General features: G+C 55.7%; 1 protein-coding gene across 4 annotated transcripts in view; it reads right to left on the bottom strand.

Moving 5' to 3' along the window:
* Positions 1–20,157, bottom strand: part of CERS4 (ceramide synthase 4) — a 32,254-nt gene extending 12,097 nt beyond the window's left edge. For 2 of the 4 annotated variants that reach the window (XM_036890861.2, XM_036890863.2), the window contains exon 1: positions 20,017–20,157. The gene's annotated coding sequence lies outside the window, so the exon portion shown is untranslated. Of the gene's footprint in view, positions 1–19,555; positions 19,912–20,016 lie in introns of those variants that run through there. The other 2 variants (XM_036890862.2, XM_057489714.1) reach the window with 2 other exon arrangements.
* Positions 20,158–20,205: the final 48 nt, after the last annotated feature.

The following is a 20,205-nucleotide window of genomic DNA, read 5'->3' as shown; positions in this document are numbered from 1 at the left end:
GCCTTGATTCTTTCTTGCTTGGCATGTTTATGGTGACAGAAGGGCACGGATCGGAAGCAAAGCAATACCCTGAAATACCCTGACCCCGGCGCCTCCCCTGGCTTCCAGAACAGTTCCTGCTGTGAGCCTGGGGGTTGCTCTGGCTCCCCCGACGGCCCCGGGTTCTGGGGATGAGTCTCCTCGCTTCTGGACCTTCCTCTCTTAGGCTGAGGTTCAAAGCTAGTTTTCTTCGGGTGTCTTTCTGGTACTGGATTCTGTCCGCCTGTGCAAATTACTGAGAACTACAGTTTTCTTTCTGGTGGGCACCTGGGGGTCTTTGGTTTCAAACCCTTCCTGAGAGTGGCCCCCGTCCCGGAACCCCAGCTGGGTTCATGTGGGAACATGACGGGTCCAATTCTTGTCAGTTTCTGTCTCCTTGGGACCCTGTGACCAAGCACAGCATGACCGGTCATCACCGCGGCCACTCTGAGATCCCCAGATCCATTTGTTTGCGAGCATAACTGGAAACAGAAGAGCAAGCCAAGCAACTTGAATGGAAAGCACGTTTCAGTTGGTGTTCCGAGGCCACCAAAATGCTCAAGGACTCTAAGTTTGCTGCCTTATGAGAAAATGACTCAAAACTTTCTAATGCTCACGCTGACCTCTCTTAGAGACTATGTGAACTAGAAAGGCTTTCTGAGACTTCTGGGCTGCATACAGAGCTCCTGACCCTTCTCCGCCTTCCCTCCCCCCCCCCCCACCTATGCATCCTTGTTTAGCTGAACTTCCAATCCGTAATGACAACCCAGAGGTTCCCCTTGACCCTCCAGCCGCCCAGATCTGCTCCGTTACTTACACGCCTTGGACCAAGGACCTTTCCCAATGCCCTTGAAGACCCTCTAGGACTCACTAGGGAATTCACTTCAGTTATTCCAATCTGTGAGCCGTTATTCTTATCCATTATAAATTTATCCACGTCTGTCAGGCTCATGCAGGGAGCAGAAGGAGAAAGCGGGCTGGGCAAAGCCTTTTGGTGATTTTTCTGTGTGAAAAGCTATGGATCAAACCAAAGCCTTTAAGCTAGTCAAAGAATTCCATAAAACCATCCCTGAGGTTTTTCCAAAGACTAGGAATTGGAGGAAAATGCTATAACGTTCTCCACAGCCAAATAATGAAACTGTTTTTGTGTTAGGATAGGTCAGAAAAATCTTTTGACTGATACCCTGACACGGACAAAAATTAATCATGAAACTTCCCTTTTAATTTAACTTCCTGGGGCCAAAATATTAACAATAGCCCTTATATGTTAGGCCCATGAGACTCTATTTTACTACCAAAATCATTAGCTAGAATTAACATTCCCAGCCACTCTGTAACAAGCACAGAGGAAAATGCAGGCGAGCACACGGCAGACGCTGCTGCGAAGGCTGCTGGTGCGACGAAGCCATTCCATCTTGAATTTAATGTTGACCACTAGTGGGGATGGTAAACAAATGACCAGGAACCCTCCACAGAAGGGCACCTTTAAGGAAAAGGGATGGATGGTCAGGATTCAAATTTGACTCAAATATCCCTCTTTGCTGTGGCCAAATGGACTGACTGATGGTGCACAGAAAACTGGTTCTAGAATTTGTTCACGAAATGACCCGCTGGGGGGGGGGGCACAGACAAAATGATAGCTACCCTTGACATCCATCAGCCCAATATGTCCAAACCACCACCCCGGGAAGCCCATGCCCAGCTCCATGGGGCCCTTCCAGGCGCCTCCAGGACCCGCCGGGATGTGGCGGCTGGATGGAATCCACTTCCACCCTCTCAGGGTTATGAATGTGCGTCAGTGGCGATGTAGTCCCGCTGGGTGGAAGGTTCCCCTTGCCTCGGGGCCACCGCATCAGAGGTGGCCAAGGGGAGATTTGAAAAAAATTATTCCCCACTGGAGAATCCCAGCTGTCGCACAACAGCGAAGGGACTCATTTGACCAGGCACGGAATTAAGACAACCTGTCGTCGGGGCCATTTTACAGCGATTCCATCACGCCTGCCACCTGCAGGCATCAGGATGGGTAGAAAGAGTAAATGGTGTAATTAAAGCCCAATTAGCTAAATTGACAGAAGCCTTGAACTCAACTGAGCCTAAGGCACTGATGATTATGTTGCTCAATTCCAGAAAATAAAGTGCTGTCTTTAGAGATCATACCCAGGAGGTCTTTATAAGGCAAGTTCAGGAATCCACAAACCTTTCCTAATTAAGGATGGAGGAATGTTTGGATACGGCAAGGGAATAAGGGTCTTAGAGAAAAACGCAGGCCTTGGGGAGAAACCTTCCCACAGCACCCTCTGAGGAGAAGACACCCTACGTCACGCTCTCCAACCTGGAGATTTTGCCTGTTGGAAAAGACGTCTTCTTACAGGTGCTTTGTGGACAGGACCCTCCCAGGAACTCGGGCCAAATCCTCCCGCAGTTAAACTCAAAGGTGTGGCTTCTTGGCTTCCTGTTTCTTATGTGAAGAAAGGTCTAATGCCCGCCCGGCAGTCTGTCCTTCTTGCAGAAGGACAACCAGACTGTTGGGTATGTGGAGAGCCTCCGTCCCTCGCTCGTGGGGATTAGCGGGGTGAGTGCCGCCCCTCAGCGGGGACGTGGAGGGCCCCGAGGCAGCACACTGAGGAAGGGCAAGCTGAGCGTGGCACCCTTAGTGCATCTGACATCGCAGACGTGACCCCGACACCTGGCCCGTGACACCCCCATGAGTGACGTGGCGCTGACACCATCTTTTTCTGCCGACCGAACTACACACACAGGTAGCCCATCCACTTGTTAACCAAACATAAAGAAAATCTTAAAAAAACATCGCTGTCAGAACCGTGGGTGGCGATCCCCAGATTCGGGAGGGATTCATGTGGTTTACCCGGGGCTGTGGGCCGTGGAGCCCCTGGGGCACCCCCGTGTTGGAAATAAGGAGATCACTGTGAATAGAACCGACCCAGTTACACCTGGGATTTGGGGCGCATCTCTCTGGAGCTGTGTGAGCATTCTGTGACACTAAAAAGAATGTGACGGGTTCGGCACCAATCGGTCGTGCCAGCCAGATGTTTACCGGGCAGCCCCGAATGGGACTCAGGGATGACGCGGCACAAATCTTTGTCCATCATTTCCCCCGGACGGTTAGGCCGTGGCACCCCGGGCTCTGCCTAGACACATGGGAAAGATCATTCTGTTTTCTGATGTAGGGCACGTAGAAGCCCTTCCTACATTTAAAGGACATCAGCAAAAGCCTGTCCCTGCTGAACGCTGAAAGGTCTCTAAGGAGAAAAGCTGTCCTCCAGACAGAATGGCCTTAGACGGTACCACCGCTTCGCCGGGGGGACCCCAGCAGGATGCTGTGGCCTCACACCCAGGGCACCACAGCAGGGCACCCTGACTCCGCAGGAAACAGGTGGATGCCCCAGGCTACCGACCCCCGGGGCCCAGGAGCCCTAATAACTCAACGGTTCGAATTACGGGGTTCACTTTAAAACCGTTTTACTAATCAGGCGCATCACCCTGCCTTGTCGTTATGCTTTATAATCTGGGCTTGTCGCGTATCCCATTCTTACAGAACTGACATACCCTAGAACATCATGCTAGCCCGATGCTTTGACCTGATTTCTAAGGCTTATGATTTCAATAAAAATAAGCCTTAAACTGTTTTTTTCTTTAACTCATGAAGAGCTACGGTGCTGGCTGGCCTTATGGAGCCTCTCACAGCAGCCCGCACTGCAACAATGTGCAAACCTGTTAATTCTGAGTGTTTAACCGGGCCCACCTGGTCGCCACCGACCCTGCTTAAAGCTCCGTGGGACCCAGGTTGATCTGTGCTGTTTTTTCCTTAAGAAAAATAAGAAAATGAAGAAAGAAATCTCCATCCAAAAGGGACATTGTGGAATTGTGTAAGAATCCTGGACCTGAGGCTTCTTTGGGAGAAAAGCTCTGTTTTCCTCTCTGCAACAAATGGCTCATGAACTCCTGAATTGGGCAAAAAGGGCTTTGGAGTGGCCCTTGACAAGCAGTTCCCTCTACATCACCAACGGGACAGCTGACGTCCCGACCATAGAACCCGCGGGGCGTCGTAACCAATGCCCGCCAGGAGTCGTCTTAATGACCCCCCCTTCCATCTTCTCATCAAAGCCCCTCATGTTCTCCCCACGTGTGGGACCTGTGCTCCCTGAATCGTAAATCTGAGACCCCAAATAAAGCCCTTTGTTCTTGCAAAGCAAGTAAAAGCTTTGTCTCCTTTTCTCGGTTTACGTCGTTTTCACTGACAGGCGAGGCTGGCTAGACCCCCTGCACCCACTGGGGCACCGGGGCACATGCCCAGCTTGGCATTCCCGGACCCACCCACACACTGGCAGAGTTGCAGGCAGAATCCAGGAGGCTGGACTGCCGGCCCCACGTGCTCCCCCCCACCTCTGAGGGCACCCACACTGGGGTGCTTACAAGTCATGCTGAGCTCAGGAGACGAGGGAGAACATGCAAGAGCCAGACCTCTGCGATGCCCCAACCTCGACGTTCATTCACTGCCTGATGCTCTCCGCTCCCGCCCCACCGTGTGATTTCACACACCCCAGCTTTTACGAATGCTGGCCTCTGCCTAGAATGTCCATCTGATACATGCTGCCTTGTGCTGGGTGCTGAGGACAGAAAATGGTGGGGAAAGCAGGCAAGGTCTCTGCCCTCACAGGGCTTACACACCTTCTATGGCTGTCTGGAAAACTCCTATTCATCCTGCAAAATCCAGTTCAGTTGTCCCTTCCTCCCGAGGGCAGCTTCCCACCTTGTACCTTCCCCCAGCCCTGCCTCGCTCACTGTGGCACGGGAGCGAGCCACGTGGTCTTTTTGAACCTCAGTGGTGGGGTAGTGGACAAGAAAGGAAGCATGACCAGCCTTGAACTCATTCCCTCAGCTGAAGAAGGCCCAGCCCTTCCTGGCCCCCAAGTCAGAAAGGGGAACAGAAACGCACTGTCCAAAGCAGCAGCCCTCCATGGAGGCTTCAGACAGACATGCCCTGACTGCAGAGGTCTCGGCCTCTCCCTTCAGCCTCTGTCTGGTCCCCTGCCTCCTATACCCTCTGAGACTGAGGCTTGAGAACAGAATAGGCTCTGGAGTCCCAGGCACAAGGCTCTCGAGCCCTGGGTACAGGTGCCCTCCTTGAAGGGCGGCCCAGCAGACCAGAGATGCCGCATGTGGAGCAAGCAGGCAGGGCTTGGAGTTGGAGCTCAGGTACAGCTGCACCCAGGCGTTCACGGCCAACAAGGACAGACACCCTCTCCCCACCGACAGACACCTTCTGCCTGAAGGAATGAGGCTCAGGGTAGCATGTCGCCGCTGTTCATTTTCTCTTTGGGACCCCAGCCCCTCTGCTCATTCCCTGGGACACTGCCCACCTGGGCCTCAGCTGCCCCATCTGATAAATGGGCACAACCAGCTGCCCTGCTTCTCTGGGCCGTGGTGGGGGCTCAGGAGCCCGGACAGGTTGCAAATGCTCCATGCTGGCATGGCAACATTTCAGCTCCCTGCCCCACCCATTTTACCAGCTGTGCAACCTCTGGCAGGCGACCTCGTTGCTCCATGCCTCGGTTTGTTCATCTGTAAAATGGGACTGAACCAGCCCCTCCGGCATGGGGTGGTTGCAGATGACATCTGGAGTGGAGTGAACACTAAGTAGTTTAGTTACTCATTACCACGGTGGAGGGAAGCATGGTGGGTGGCAAGCAGCCTGAGAAGGGTGCTGTCCTGTAGCAGGTTTGGGGTGGTTCTTCCGGGGTCCCCCACCCAACTTACTGGCCTCTGCAGCCTTGTCTTTTTTTTTTTTTGGTATCATTAATCCACAATTACAGAAAGAACATTATGTTTACTAGGCTCCCCCCTTCACCAAGTCCCCCCCCACATACCCCTTCACAGTCACTGTCCATCTGCGTAGTAAGATGCTGTAAAATCACGACTTGCCTTCTCTGTGTTGCACAGCCCTCCCCGTGCCCTCCATGCACCATACATGCTAATCGTAATGCCCCCTTTCTTTTTTCCCGCCCTTATCCCTCCCTTCCCACCCATCCTCCCCAGTCCCTTTCCCTTTGGTAACTGCTAGTCCATTCTTGGGTTCTGTGATTCTGCTGCTGTTTTGTTCCTTCAGTTTTCCTTTGTTCTTATACTCCACAGATGAGTGAAATCATTTGGTACTTGTCTTTCTCTGCCTGGCTTATTTCACTGAGCATAACACCCTCTAGCTCCATCCATGTTGTTGCGAATGGTAGGATCTGTTTTTTTCTTATGGCTGAGTAATATTCCATTGTGTATATGTAACACATCTTCTTTATCCATTCATCTACTGATGGACATTTAGGTTGCTTCCATATCTTGGCTATTGTAAATAGCGCTGCGATAAACATAGGGGTGCATCTGTCGTTTTCAAACTGGAGTTGCAGCCTTGCCTTAAAGCTGCAGCGAATGAGCTCAGGCTGGGCTCCGCCTGGGCCACCGAAGGGCCATGTGGGGAATCACCAAGTGGGTAGCTGGTCCAGCCCGACCAGCCTGAGCCTCTATCCCAGGCATCGCCCCCCCCAGCCCTGCTCTCCCAGCCTGGCTATGTCTTGAAACCTCTCTGGACTCACTCCCAGCCCTGCCTCTGCCACCTGGGAGCCAGGCTCTGATAATCCTCTTAGTGGCTAAAAATATCCCATATTGGAGGAAAGAGAGATTAGTTTTGTGCTGATGTGGGGGTTTTGGAGGTGGGAAGGGCAGGATGAACAGAGGATGAGCACGCCTGATTCCTACTGCCCCCCACAAGCTTCCAGACATTGCCCAGCAGAGCAGGGTGGTGAACACAGGCTTGTTTTGTTTTACTTTAAGGCTAGCTGGAACCTGGAACTTGCCTGGGTTGTGAAAAAGGAAATCGGTGCAGACTCCAGATGTCTGGACCGCCCAGGGGACGGATGGACACACACACACTCACGGGGCTCCGCAGCCTGGCCTGCTGCCTGGGGTCGCCTGACTCCTGTGGCTGGAGGCCCAGGCAGAGAACACATGATATCCAAGAAGGGACTGTTTGCAGATACCACAGCCGCCCCTGCGCCGGTCCTGGGCTGTCTCCTCTACTCTGGGCCTCTTTGAGTGGGGCTCCTGCGGGGCGCTAATGACCAGAGACGCAGCGAGTCCAGGACACGCTGCCATGCTGCTCCCTGCAAAGACCCCAGGGGGCATCCCAAGCCCAGGGCTCTACCTCAGCCCCTCACATTCAGACACTCCTGCCCTCCACACGCTGGCTCTGCGGGTACACCCTTGCTTGCCCCACCAGTTCAACTGGCTGCAGTGGCTGCTCGCTTCCAATCCACCAAGCTCATTCCTGCCCCAGGGCCTTTGCATGAGCCATTCTCCTCCACATCTCCTTCTCAGAGAAGCCTCCCTGGATCACTACCAGGGAAGCCACCATATTATTCCATCTCCTGACCCTGTTTTGTTCCCTCAGCCCTCCTGTCCCATGCAGTCTATTTTCTCATATACTTGTTTGTCTGCCTCATCACAAAACAAGGGAGCCCTTTTAGTCACCGCTGTATCTTCCCCGGGGCCTGGCACAGAGCTCAGGCCAACTAAATGCTGGGAAAGCGGATGAATCAGTGGGCAGAACAGACCTGTGGACACGTGGGCCGATGCAAGGACGTTAGCTCAGGTGGTCGAACTTTCTAGACAAAGAAGCCACCTGCTTTTCACAGGCAAGGTCAGTCTGATCCTCACACCAAGTAGGTCCACTGCCTCCCTCTTTCAGAACTAGGAAGCTTGAGCTCAAAGCAAGATGCCACCCGGCCACCAAGGGAAGTAAAGCGCCAGGGCTGGAAGTCCCCAGGGCGGGGGGCTGAGGGGGCTGGTCTGCACCGCCGGTGGGCTCAGGGCTCACAGGACTGTGAGGGCTCCCCAGGCCTGCCCCTGCCCAACAAGTTTCCCCAGGGAGCAGGCACCTACCCGCCTTCCCACTAAGCTTCCAAGGTGAGCCTGGCACACCACCTCTTAACTTCTACACCTCCCAGGCAGGCAGGGTGAGCTGTGGGGTCCCCAGCCCCTCTCCAGCACCCCCCGCCCCTCCCACTCCCCTGGCACCTACTCAGAATACCCCTTGTCCTCACCCCCTCCCCACAAAATAGAACAATGAACAGAGGGTGGCTCCGCAGGTCGGGCGGGCTCCCAGGATCTGCCCCGCCCTCCGGCAGCTCCAGGAGCCAGATGCCCCGCCCAGCAGCCAGATGCCCCTCCCAGCAGCTGGCAGTCCCCAGAGCCTCCCCCACTGGTCCGGCCTCCAGGCCTTTGCATCGGAGGTGTCTTGTGCCTGAAAGGCCTCCACCCCCTTCCCCAGCCGGTTCCTACTAGTCTTTCAGGACCTGGGTCAGATTAAATTCCCTACTTAAGAGGCCTTCCCACCCAGGGCAGGCCCCCTCCCGAGGCCACCCCACCCCTGGGTCTTTCTTCAGCCCTAGAGCTTAGCAAGCCAGCTGGCTCTGGGTCTAACCCCTCCAAACAGTAGGTCCAGGCCAGGGAGAGACCTGTGGGGTCCCCAGCACCACCCTGTGTGGGGTGTGCACTGTGGGGTCCATCACGGAGGCAGCCGGGGCCAGGGGCTGGGGGAGAAGGGGTCAGGGTTAGTGTTTCATGCGGACAGAGCTTCAGTTTGGGAAGACGGCACGTTCTGGAGACGGGGGCCGGGGATGGCTGCACCGTGACGTCAGTGTGACCAACACTACTGAACTGTCTGTGTACTTCAAAACACTCAAGACGGAACATTGTATGTTATGTGTATTTTACCACAATTTAAAAAATGTTTTTAATCTAAAAAATTACAGAAGGGCGGAAAAAAAGAGGAAAAGCTACGCTCACTGACTTGGGAGGATCGTTGAGTTAAAAAATCATAAAAGCACAATGCAGAGAGACGCTGATGGCCTGCCTCGTAATTTCTGGAACAGAAAGTCGCCCGAAGAGCTCGGCAGCTGTTAGCCGCACGTGGCCATTTCAATTTCAATTCATTAAAATTAAATGAAATTTCAAATTCACTTGCACCAGCAACATTTCTAGGACTCAACAGCCGCCTGGGGCCCTGTGGCTCCCCTACTGGGCAATGCAGGTATGGAACATTTCCATCACTGCGGAAAATTCTGGAAGGTACTGGTCCAGAGAGGAACCCAAAATAGGTAGACGTTGGAGGGGAGCCTATACTTGGAAAAAAGGAACAGCATAGTGTGAGTTCCCCATTTTAAAAATCGTTATCCACCATAATGTAAGTAACATAAAACCGTCAGAAGAGTTCTTGGTCGGGGAGCCAGATCCCACGCCCAGCAGCTAGCAGTCCCCAGAGCCTCCCCCCTGGTCTCCCCCAATGGCAGAAACTGGCTTGAAAAATGAGAGTCCAGAGAGATCACCACAGCTCAAGAACGGAACAGACCAGGTAAGAAAGGAAACAGCCAGAAACAGGAAGTTTCCAATTCTGTAGGCGAGAACTCTGTGCAAGCCCCTTGCCAACCCACGCACCATGCATGCGAGGGGAAGACGCCAATCAGCCCAGCTAGGGCGGAAAGAAAGAAACTGAGGTTTCACCTGCCACCCATCCCAAGGAAAATAAGACTTGGAGCTGGAGTCCAGACAGGTTCACTGCCTGACAAAAACAAAAACGAAACTATTCACAGAAAAAAAAAGCCACGCCCTTCAGAAGAACACAACAGAATTGAGTCTCATCCATCTTTCACAATGTTCAGAATACAATCCAAAATTACTTGACATATGAGGAAGCAGGAAAACATGACTCGTACTTAAGAAGGAAGGAAATGAATGGGGCTGTCCTAGAGGTGATGTAAATGTTAGAGCGAGCCGGTAGGGATGATGAAGCAGCTATTCACATTCAAGGCCGTAAAGATGAATTAGCTCCTAATGCATGAACAAATGAGAAACCTCAGTGGAAAAGTAGGGAAATAAACCAAATGGAAATTCTAAAACCGAAAAACATCTGAAATTAAAAAGTCACGTGTGGTATTGAGAGCCGATTTGAGATGACAGAGGAAAGGGTCAGTGAATTCGGGGAGAGACCGCAGCAAATCTCCAAACCGAAGGACAAGAAGGAAAAATAAAGATCGACTAGAAAAATGCATCTGGAAATGGATGGTGGTGATGGTTGCACAACGTGGTGAACACACTTAATGCTGCTGACTCGCATGCTTAAAATTGGTGAAACTGGTAAATTTCATGTTGTGTATGCTTTACCACGATTCTTAAAAATGTGCAGTCTCAGTGACCTTTAGGACAATATCAAAAAATTGTGCATGCGATTGGAGTCCCAGAAGGAGAAAGGAAAGAGAATGAGGCAGGAAAAATACTTAAAAGAAACATGAAAAAAGCACCAATGGATTTTTTATTTTTCCTTATGGTTACGTACATGTAGACTCGTAGAAAAAGGCTATAAGGCTGTAAAGATATAGTCCACGCTCAAGGGAGCTGTTGCTTCAGAAAGTCAGGGAAGCGGGGAGCTGTCACCTTGTTTTGTGATTCACTAATTTTTATAAGAAGTGTGTTTCAGGGGGACTTAAAAATTGCAGTAAAATGCACGTAACAAATATTTACCATCTTCACCAATAAGTATCCAATTCAGTGGTATTAAGTACAGATATTGTTGGGTAACCATCACCCCATCTTCCTCCAGAACTCACCTTGCAAAATCAAAACTCTGTCCCCATTAAACACTAACTCTCCATCTCGGGCCCCAGTCCCTGGTGACCCCTATTTTCCTCTCTGTCTCTATGAATTGGATGATTCCAGGGACCTCCTAGGAGTGGAGTCAGACAGGATCTGTCCTTCTGTGTCGGGCTTATTTCCCTGAGCACAGTGTCCTCAAGGTCCCTCCACGCTGCAGCAGGTGTCAGAATGTCCTTCCTTTTTATGGCTGAGTAATATTCCAGGATATGTACATATTAAGGGTGACTTTTTCAATAGAAAATTGTATTACTACAAGAGAAAAGAGAAGGTTTCCACTGAAGGGGTGGTTGGCAGAGGAGACAGGGGCTCAGAGGGGGCATTTCTAGCTGGCAGTGAGTCCCCCCAGCCCCAGTTCACCATTTAAGAAATCAGTTTGCACAACAGCTGACTCACCGACTCCACAAAGGGACTAACAATTACCAAAGGGAGGACGGGTGGGTAGGGAGGGGGGGAGGGAGAAGGGGATTAAGGGGCATTATGATTAGGACATAATGTAGGGGGGGCATGGGGAAGGCAGTATAGCACAGAGAAGACAAGTAGTGACTCTACAGCATCTTACTACGCTGATGGACAGTGACTGTAATGCGGTGTGTGGGGGGGACTCGATAATATGTGTGAATGTAATAACCACAATATTGCTCATGTGAAACCTTTGCAAGATTGTGTATCAACAATATCTTAGTAAAAAAGAATGGGTTTGCAGTCAACGTCAGTGCCTTTGGCAATGCCACTACCTACCTTCCAGGGTGGAGAGAACTGTGGGCTCCAGGTGGCACTCTGGTGGCATCTCTCCTCTGCCCAACCAGGTCTAACATCTGTCCTGCTTCTCCCACCAGCTGCCCCCCTGGGGACGGCATTCACAGAGGCCAGCGGCACAAGCCGGCCTGTTCTCTGGGATGGCGGGCCTTGCCCACCGCACCTGGGCCACGTGGTAGCTTGCCAGGCGTCACTCACTGAGGCTGGCCTCAGGGCCCTGCCTCCCTACCTTGGAAATGTTAGCCACATCCTGAGGAATATGCTAGTAGGGTGCCCATTTCACAGGTGAACTGAGTCTCAGAGACACGGATACACCCACCTGGGGTCAGGCAGCTAGTAAATGGCTGGAATTTGGACTCTGCTCTGAAGCCCAGGCAGTCCAGATGGACACAGGTCCACAGAACCCCAACATGGCCGCAGCAGCCAGCTGGGCATTCTCAGGACCTGCTGCTTGGAAGCCTGTCCTTCACTCCATCCCCACCCCCAACTTTGGACTTTGCCTGGGTCCCCAGTGACCCCCTTCCCAGCCCAGCCCAGTGGCCAAGTCCCTGTCCACGTTTATGACCTCCCAGTGGCGTGCCTGACCCTGTCTGTCCCTCCTTCCAAGAACTGGCACCACAACCCCCCCACCCTTTGCTGTTCTGTCCCCAATCCAGGCTGGCCCAGGCGGAGGCCGGTGCCGGACCCTCCGGCGCCATGCGCTCCCTGGGAAATCTCACCCCTGGCAGCCACAGTCTGCACACGCTTGCTGCCCTTTCCCAGACCCCTGCGGCTCCGAGGTTTCCCTGCCCGGCGTCACACCTGCTAAGCCAAGACCACCCCTTGTCCGGATGCATCACCTTCAGGTCATTCAACACCCAGTGTGCTTTCTTCCTCCCGAGGCTTCTTGGCCAAGATCCCACCTTCCACCCAGTCTCTGGGGACAGGAATCTGGGAGGTGGCACACATCCTGAACGCTAGCTACTCGCCAGCTCCTTCACGGCTTCCACACCCCTGTGACTGTCAAGCGACTCCCTTCTCTGCTGGTTCCCACGGCTGTGACCCTGTCATGGCAATCACTGTGGCCTGTGCCCAGGCCACCTCCTTCCCTCAGCATCCAGGCCATCCTTCTAACGTGCACATCAGAACCTGGGCTCTATGTGCTCCCATCGACCCATCCCTGCCCTCCCAGCAAACCCCCGGGGCCTTTGCACATGCTGTTCCCCCTACCGGTAATGTCTTCCGTTCTACCAGCCCGAGTCCTTCTGGTTAACCCCTCATGACTCCGCTCTACAGACACTTCCTCCAGGAAGCCCTCCTGGGGCTGGGGTAGGAGCCCTCCCTCCATCCTTCCCACTTCAGCCATTCCTCACCCACCTACATATTTGGCACTTCCAGGTTGCTTCAAAAGGCTTCCTTTTCTCTTATGTATTTTTTTTTTCAAAAGAAACTTTCTCTCCCACCTGCCCCAAAGGAGAAAGCCAGCATCAGTGTCACATGCAGATGGCGGCCCCGTAAGACACACGCAGTGACATTCAGTTCTGGCCAGGACCTGGGAAGTGCCCGTCACATGGGCCTTAAAGACACAGCAGCAGCCAGGGGAGCCTCGGGCCTCTGTCACCAGTGGGGGGTGATTCTGTGACCTCTCTGGGCACATGGCAGTCCCAGGGACGCCATGCCTAGGGAAGGGCCGTTCCAAGAGATCACCAATGGCTGGCATCTGGGAGGGGATAGGGGCTGGGACAGGACTGGGTGGCGATAGAGAATTCGGGGCAAGCAGTCTGATCTGGGAACTACTGCTTGGGCAGGAATCGGGGGGACCCATGGTCCCAGGGTGGGGAGGTGACAGGAACAGCCCTCCCGGGCACATTCCAGGGGTGGGACTTGGAGGACGTGCCTTCTGAGAGGAGCCACAATGCGGGGCGGGGGGAGAACAGCACCCCCAAGCCCTGCCTCTGTCCCCCATCCCGACTTGGCACGACATGTGGACCTGAGAGTCTGCAGACCTTGGGGGATGGCTCCTGCCGGGAGGCCTGCGGCCGGCCAGCAGCACTGCCTACCAGCCTGAGTCACCCTCCCAGCTCTGCCTGCCGGCCTGCCTAGGAGGGCGGGGAGCCCTGTGGCCCTCCGGCATGGGTGGGGCAGTGGAGCTGGGCTGGGGTGGCAAACCCCTAGGGCCGGGGCGGAGAGGGTCCCAGCCGGGGCGCTAAGGCTGTCCGTCCCTGGGCCCTTTAAGGACAGACGCCTTTGAGTAACAGAAGGCAAAACACTTCCTCCCGATGACCTAGAGGGCGGCCCCGCCTCCTGGATGATGCAGGCGAGACAGCGGGAGGGAGGGTGGCTGGGGGCTCAGGCCAATGCATCCCTCGCCCCCCCAGGCCGGCTCTCACAGTACCAGCCTGTTCCTTGCCCCACTCGAGAGCACCAGGAGGGCTTCCTGCAGCCACCCAGACCCTGTGGTTCTCAGCCCGGAGCCCGTGGCCGGATTCCCAGGGTCTGCTCCAATCTCAGAAACGTCACCTCATGCAACACCTGGATGCCAGGCCTCGGGCCCGAGTCACTCACTATCCACACCATTCCCCTACCCGGTCAAGTAAGCAGCTTTCTGTTGCTGCTTCCAGGAAGCCTTCCGGACATGCAGGCGGGGGTCAGGCGGCCCGTGGTCCCTCCTTTTGCCCTGGAGCTGCCCCAGGACGTGTCAAATAGGGGCTCTGGGAGGGCAGTCAGCAAGGTCCAGATCCCGCCAGCGTCCAGCACCAGCCACGAACGCCAAGTCACAGACACGTGGGTAGAGCAATGCCAACTCCTTGGCAAAACACAAATGTAATGCTGCTAAAATTCTCCAAGGGCAGCGACTGCACATGACTTCAGTAACGACAGAGAGATTCAGCCTGTTTCTTAGCAAAGAACTATTTGGTGGCTACACCTGTAATACCTCTGCCCATGACCTGTGTACTCTGGGATCGCCCAGGGTCCTAAGGGCACGACCTTCTTACCCATTTCCAAAATTTCACTTGGTTACGCTCATTCCAGTTCTGCATGAGTTCGGTCCCAGGCTGGAACAGGGGGACCCAGGTGAGCAGTTGCGGCCCTTTGGCTGGCGCGCGTCTCGACGCAGAAGTCACCACAAGAGACTTTTTTAATTTTGGCAACTCAAGCACCAAGACTCTTGCTGGGTCCCGGGAAGACGCTGTGAGAACCTAACCCCTCAGGACCAACCTCACCAAATCTAGGACCAGCATCGGGCACACACAGGCACACCCCTCTTCCCCAGTGCTCACACAGGCCCCGGGTGCAGTAAGCACGCCCCACGCCTACATCTCAGGACTTCGGCCAAATCAGGAGAATCTTGTTGTGTAAAACAGCCTATGCTTCAAAAATCCAAAACCACTACTCGGCCAGTGAGAAGCATGTGAGGGGAAGCTTGCGGGTGCCTGGGTGCGACCCGACCTGTTCTCCGAGAATCGCCATCCGAGCTGCAGGCCAGGGTCGCCCTGAGCCCTCATTACACAGGAAAACATGACACTTGGCCGTGGAGGAGAAATCAGATTTTACTGTTAGAACTTTGCCCTTTGGAAAATGGTACAGACAACATCTACCTTAGCTGGTCATGGCATTTGTCCTGGAAAATGGTCTATGGAAAACATTTTTGTATCCTAAAGGGAAAGATTCAAAGTTCATGAAGAGGATTAAAAAATAAAAATGACCTCTTCAGAGGTTCTGATGGCCCTCACTTTCCACACATTTCTAGAAAATTCTAGGAAGACATGGGAATATCTCAAGTGTCCTGTCCAGGGTCTAAAGTGCTCCCAATGGCTTCTAGTCTCTGGCCAGACCCCCAGAAAGCTGTAACAGGTGTCCAGTGCCATGTGCTGCTGTTGTCCATGTTTCGCAGCTGGAGAAACTGAGGCATAGTCGCCCGAGGGCACAAAGTGGGAAGTAGAGGGCTGGGATGTGGACCTAAGGCCGCCTGTCTTCACAGCCGACCACACTGCTGTCACGTCACAAACACTTATTGGGCACCTACTGTACACCAGGTCAGAAGGGTCTCTCCCTACGAAGGTAATGTCGGAGGAAAAGCCTAAGAGAAGAAGCTGTGGGGACACAGCATTCTGGACAGAGGGAACAGTCCCTGCAAAGGCCCAGAGGCATGTGCCAGGGTGGTAGCTTCAAGACACAGAAAGGAAGCCCACAGGAACAGAGGGCTGCGTGGCAAGAGGGGAGGGCAGGGAGGTGCGCGTCTAACCAGCATCTCAGGTGCAGAAATGAGACCCAGAAGCAGACATGTGCAGCGCTACCTGCCTGCTCCCCCTTCCCGTCACTGTCCTGGTCCCCCGCCATCACCCAGTAGCTCAGTCCCACTCCCTGTCCAGCTGGGGCTCCGTCGCACCTGCCAGGATCATTATCACGCCTGAGCCAGGGCCAGCGGGAGCTGCCCTGAGGTGCACCCTCCCCAGTTTGCACAGTATAGTCGTGGTCACAGTGTCTCGGCTGAGCAGCAACTCCCATGTAGGTCCTTGGGTCTGAGTTTACATCCCCTCAGGAGAGCCTCTGAAGCTGGAGAGGTCTGGGGCACAGCTGGGTCAGTGGGGGGGACAGGAAGGACGTCCAGGCCCAGGTAACCAGGCCCTTGCCCACACGGGGCACAGGGAGGGAAAGCCGAGTCCTTTCTGCTCCATCTGGTGTTGGCGGGCTAGCGGGACCATCCTCAAAATACATCTGCTTTGGTTCCTGCTGCTCGACCCAAGGCCCAGCCAGCCGGGCCCCTGCCTGTCATTCCTGCGTCCCTGAGAGCTCTTGCCACTGAAGAATATCCTGCTCCAACACCCAGCTCTGTCCTGCCTGCCTGCCTCCTCCTCCTCCACCTCCAAACCCGCCATCAGCACCCCCCCCACTACCTCCTGCCCCCAGCCGAGGGAGTCTCCCAGGCCAGCGGAGCCCACCAAGTGCAGGGTGAAGTGGAGAAACCTTGCCCACCAGGAAAAAGGGGTGGTTTTCTCTTCTTCCTCCTGGCAGCTTCCTCGCCTTCAAGGTCATGGGATGACTGCTGCACACAGGGGACAAAGTACCGAAACAACCCCCCTGGAAGCCACAAAGCAGCGGGGCCCAACAACCCCCTCACTCTTCCAGCAAGGACCCTCCTGAGGTCTGCTGCTGCTAGTCTGGGGGGCCCTAAGACCCTCAGTCTCTTTGTCTGCCCCTCCTCCCTCTATCCCGCCTCTGGCCCCACTCACTCTGCTCCAGCCATGCAGGCCTCCTTACTGCTGCTCCTCCCAACATTGCCAGGCCCGGTCCTGTCCCAGGACCTTTGCACGTGCCAGTCCCTTTGCATAGAATGCTCCTCCTCTAGATGTCCACCTGTCTGGCTCCTTCTCATCATTCAGGTCTCATCTCCATCCCCAAGTCCCTCCTCTGAGAACATCAGCAGCATGGAGGTTTTCTGGCAAGGGGCAGTGATGCTTCTTTTTGTTCCCAGCTAGTTCCCAGCACTGCCCAGTCCAGGCCCTTCATAAACATGTGCTCAATGAATAATTGACAGACAGATATGGAAGGGAGGCAGGGCCAAGCAGAAGGTAGAGGGGGCCTCTGGGAGCGTGCAGGGCAAGGGCTTCACCCTTCCTCAGACACACAAGTCGGTGGGACCCTGGGGCAAAATATGCGGTTGGGAGCCCTAGAGGGGGAGGGGCGATAGCTGAGCACGCGCCAGTTGAGTGTGAGGAACTGGTTCGACAGCATCACATTAATGAAGGTATAAAGTCCAGATTGAGGGAGGAGAAAAGCTTTCTCTATGCTGCTCTGCTCAGAGCCGGGCAGGATCAGAGGGCCTATTCGGGGGCAACAAAGTAAAAAAGCCCACTCTGAATGGCGTGAGGTAGGGGTGGGGGTAGGACTGCCGGATAAGGGAAGAACACCCCCTGCCTCCCCCTGAATTATCCCAGCAGGGGATCCAGAAACCCGGCTGGGCTGACCATTTCCCTTTTTTTGAAGCTGTGGCTCCCGCGGCTTCTGTCTGGCCACCCCCTCCTGGTTTCCTTCCGCCCTGCCCTCTCCAACCCCCTGGGTGGGGAGGTGTCCCCAGCTCCAGGCTTTTCTTCAAGGTGTGCCCTGCACCCCATGTCCACCTGGGCATCTGGCAGCATCGCAGTTTCCAGATGCCAGGAACACTGCGGCCTTGCCCTGCATCCTGTCTGCCTTTCAGTGGCTCCTCGGCCGCCACACCCTCCTGTCCCACCTCCAACCTACGCGGGACCCACTTCTCTCGCATCCTCTCCTCCCCCGGGGTCCAGCTTCCCCACTGCTCGCCCCGCTTCTCCCAGGCGCCCTGCAGCTTCTCTTCTCCCCTCCACAGCTTCGCTTACTGGTCTCTCTGCCTATTAACGCTTAATCATCCTTAGTAAGGTGCCCACGAGTGGCTCCCTCCTCCAAGAAGCCTTCCTTGACCTCTCCTGAGGCTGAATCAGATCACTCCTGACGGCCCCAGCCCTCCAGGCACCGGGCTCTGAAAGTGCTAACTAACCGCTGGGCATTGTGCTGAGGTAATGACTGCTGTTAGTCCCTTTTTACAGGGGAAAAAACAAGTGTGGAGGGAGTGATATCACTATCCTGAGGACACTGAACTCCGAACGTCAGGACAGGACCATATGGCCAGCGGAAACGGGCCAGTCTGCAGGGCCCAGATAAAAGAGAGGCACAAACCTGCAGAGCCTGGGCACGTGGCCCGGCGCCTGCTTTCCTGTGGGCATCCCGGGGGTGCTGGGAGGCCTGCTGCCTCCTGCCAACCAGTCACCCCAGGGGCTCCTGTGCTGGGTGATCACTCCACGCGGGGCGCTGGGCCAAACAGCTCACCCGCCCGACACAGTCAGGCTGCAGAAGGCCCTGGGTCTGGCGCTCAGTTACGCAGGCTTCCCACTGCTCAGGGCAGAAGAGGGAGGCTCAAGGAGCTGCGACCTCCGCCTCCCCCACTCCCCCAGGTGTGAGGTTTCTGCGGAGGGCAGCCAAGCCCTTTCCCAGCCCAGGCTTCCTCCGAGCCCAACATTTCCGGGGGCCGGTTTACTACCAACCCATTTTACAGATGAAAAACTGAAGCTCAGGAAACTTCCCCCCTGGGTCCGCAAAGGCAGGTCAAGGACAAAGGCTGCCAGCTTTCTCCACCGCCTCTTCCCTCCCCACTCAAGACACCTCCACTGGCCGTAGGTAAACCAGAAGGGTGGGCAGGAAAGGTCCCAACTGCTCCTGCTGCTGCCTGGTGGGGCCTGTGGGGACCCTGGGGTGCAGAGAGAGGCTCTGGGCAGCCCCCCTCCCACAACTGTGTTTATCCCTGGCAGCTGCTCCTAGATGGGGGCTGACTTGAGTGTAGGGCCACTGGGGTCTTCAAAAACAGTCCCACACTTCCCGAATTTCTATCTTGGGACAGCCCCATGCAACAGAGCCAGGTTGCCCCAGCCCGGCCGGCTCGGCCCCTGTGCTCCACCGTGTGGGACCCCCACCTGGGCACAGAGTCCGACTCCAGGTGGCATCTCACAGGTTTTTTTTCAAGTCAGCCTCACTCACATCCCCCGCCTCCCCAACCAGTTTCTCCCCCACGCTTCCCACCAAAGCAATGAAAGGCCCTGCGCACTGCAGCTGCCACACCCGACATCTCCCGCGTGCCTCGCTTCTGGGCAGGCAGCGAATGCACACAACGTTCTGCCGAAAGGAACCCCCGATTCCCCACTGCTCACCATCCCTTCCGTGGAGTCCAAACCAGCAGCCCCCCGCCGGTCTCCTGCCCAGTGGAGCTGCAGGATCTTCTGAAGACACAGCCGGACCAGGTCACTCAGTTTGTTCTCAGCCTGCCTGGTCCCCGTGAACTTGAGAATGGAATCCACACCCTTCTCGCCATCTTCGAGGCCTGGGCCAGCCTCTCCCCACCTCTGACCCTCGCCCACAGCGCTTCAGCCACGCTGGCCTCCTTTCTGCTCTGCAAACACACCAGGCTGGGCCCTGCCTTAGAATCTTGCTGTTTCCTGGGCCTAAAAAGCCCTGGATAGCTCCGCTCAGGCCCAGGTGACACCTTCTCCGAGAAGCCCTCCCTGACTCTTACCCATCTGCCTAATGTGAGGTCTTCCCCGTGCCTAGCACCGGCTGGAACGATCTGTTTATGCGGTTCCTAGCAGTCTACTTGGCCAGGCTGCGACTGCATCCCCGGCCCTGGCACGTAGGCCGCACCCGGTGGGTGCCCCGGATGCATTCGCTGGGGACCCGCCGACACCCCCGCCGCGCTCCTCGCGCTCACGCGCCCGGATTGCCCCGCGTCACCGTGCCAGGCTCGCCCCCACTCTCTCACGCCCTGCCCGCAGCCGCGTCCTCCGGCGCTCGCGGCGCCCCGGCCCTCCGGGGAGCGCGGTCTCTCGGGGGAGGCGGCCTGGGCCAAGGTGGGAAGCCCCGAGAGGCCGTCCCTGGCGCGGCGACAGGGGCCGGACCGGGGCCGCCATGGCCGTGGAGGCGGGGCCGGAGCTCGCCGCGCGGGTGGCGTTCCGGGCGGTGCGAGGGGCGCTCACTTACCTGGGGGCGCAGGCAGCCTGGTGCACCGGGCGCGGGCGGCAGCTGCGGACACCGCGGGGACGCGCACAGCCCGCACGAGTCAGCCGGACTCTGCTCCCTGCAAAGGCTGGGCGCGTGGCCCGGGCGCAGGGTGTGGGGGCGGGGCGTGGGGGCGGGACTGGGGGCAAAGCTGGGGGACGTGGGGCGGAG

This window comes from Manis pentadactyla, chromosome 12, assembly GCF_030020395.1.
Source record: "Manis pentadactyla isolate mManPen7 chromosome 12, mManPen7.hap1, whole genome shotgun sequence".
Lineage (NCBI taxonomy): Eukaryota > Metazoa > Chordata > Mammalia > Pholidota > Manidae > Manis > Manis pentadactyla.
This window is presented reverse-complemented; position numbering and strand designations above follow the sequence as displayed.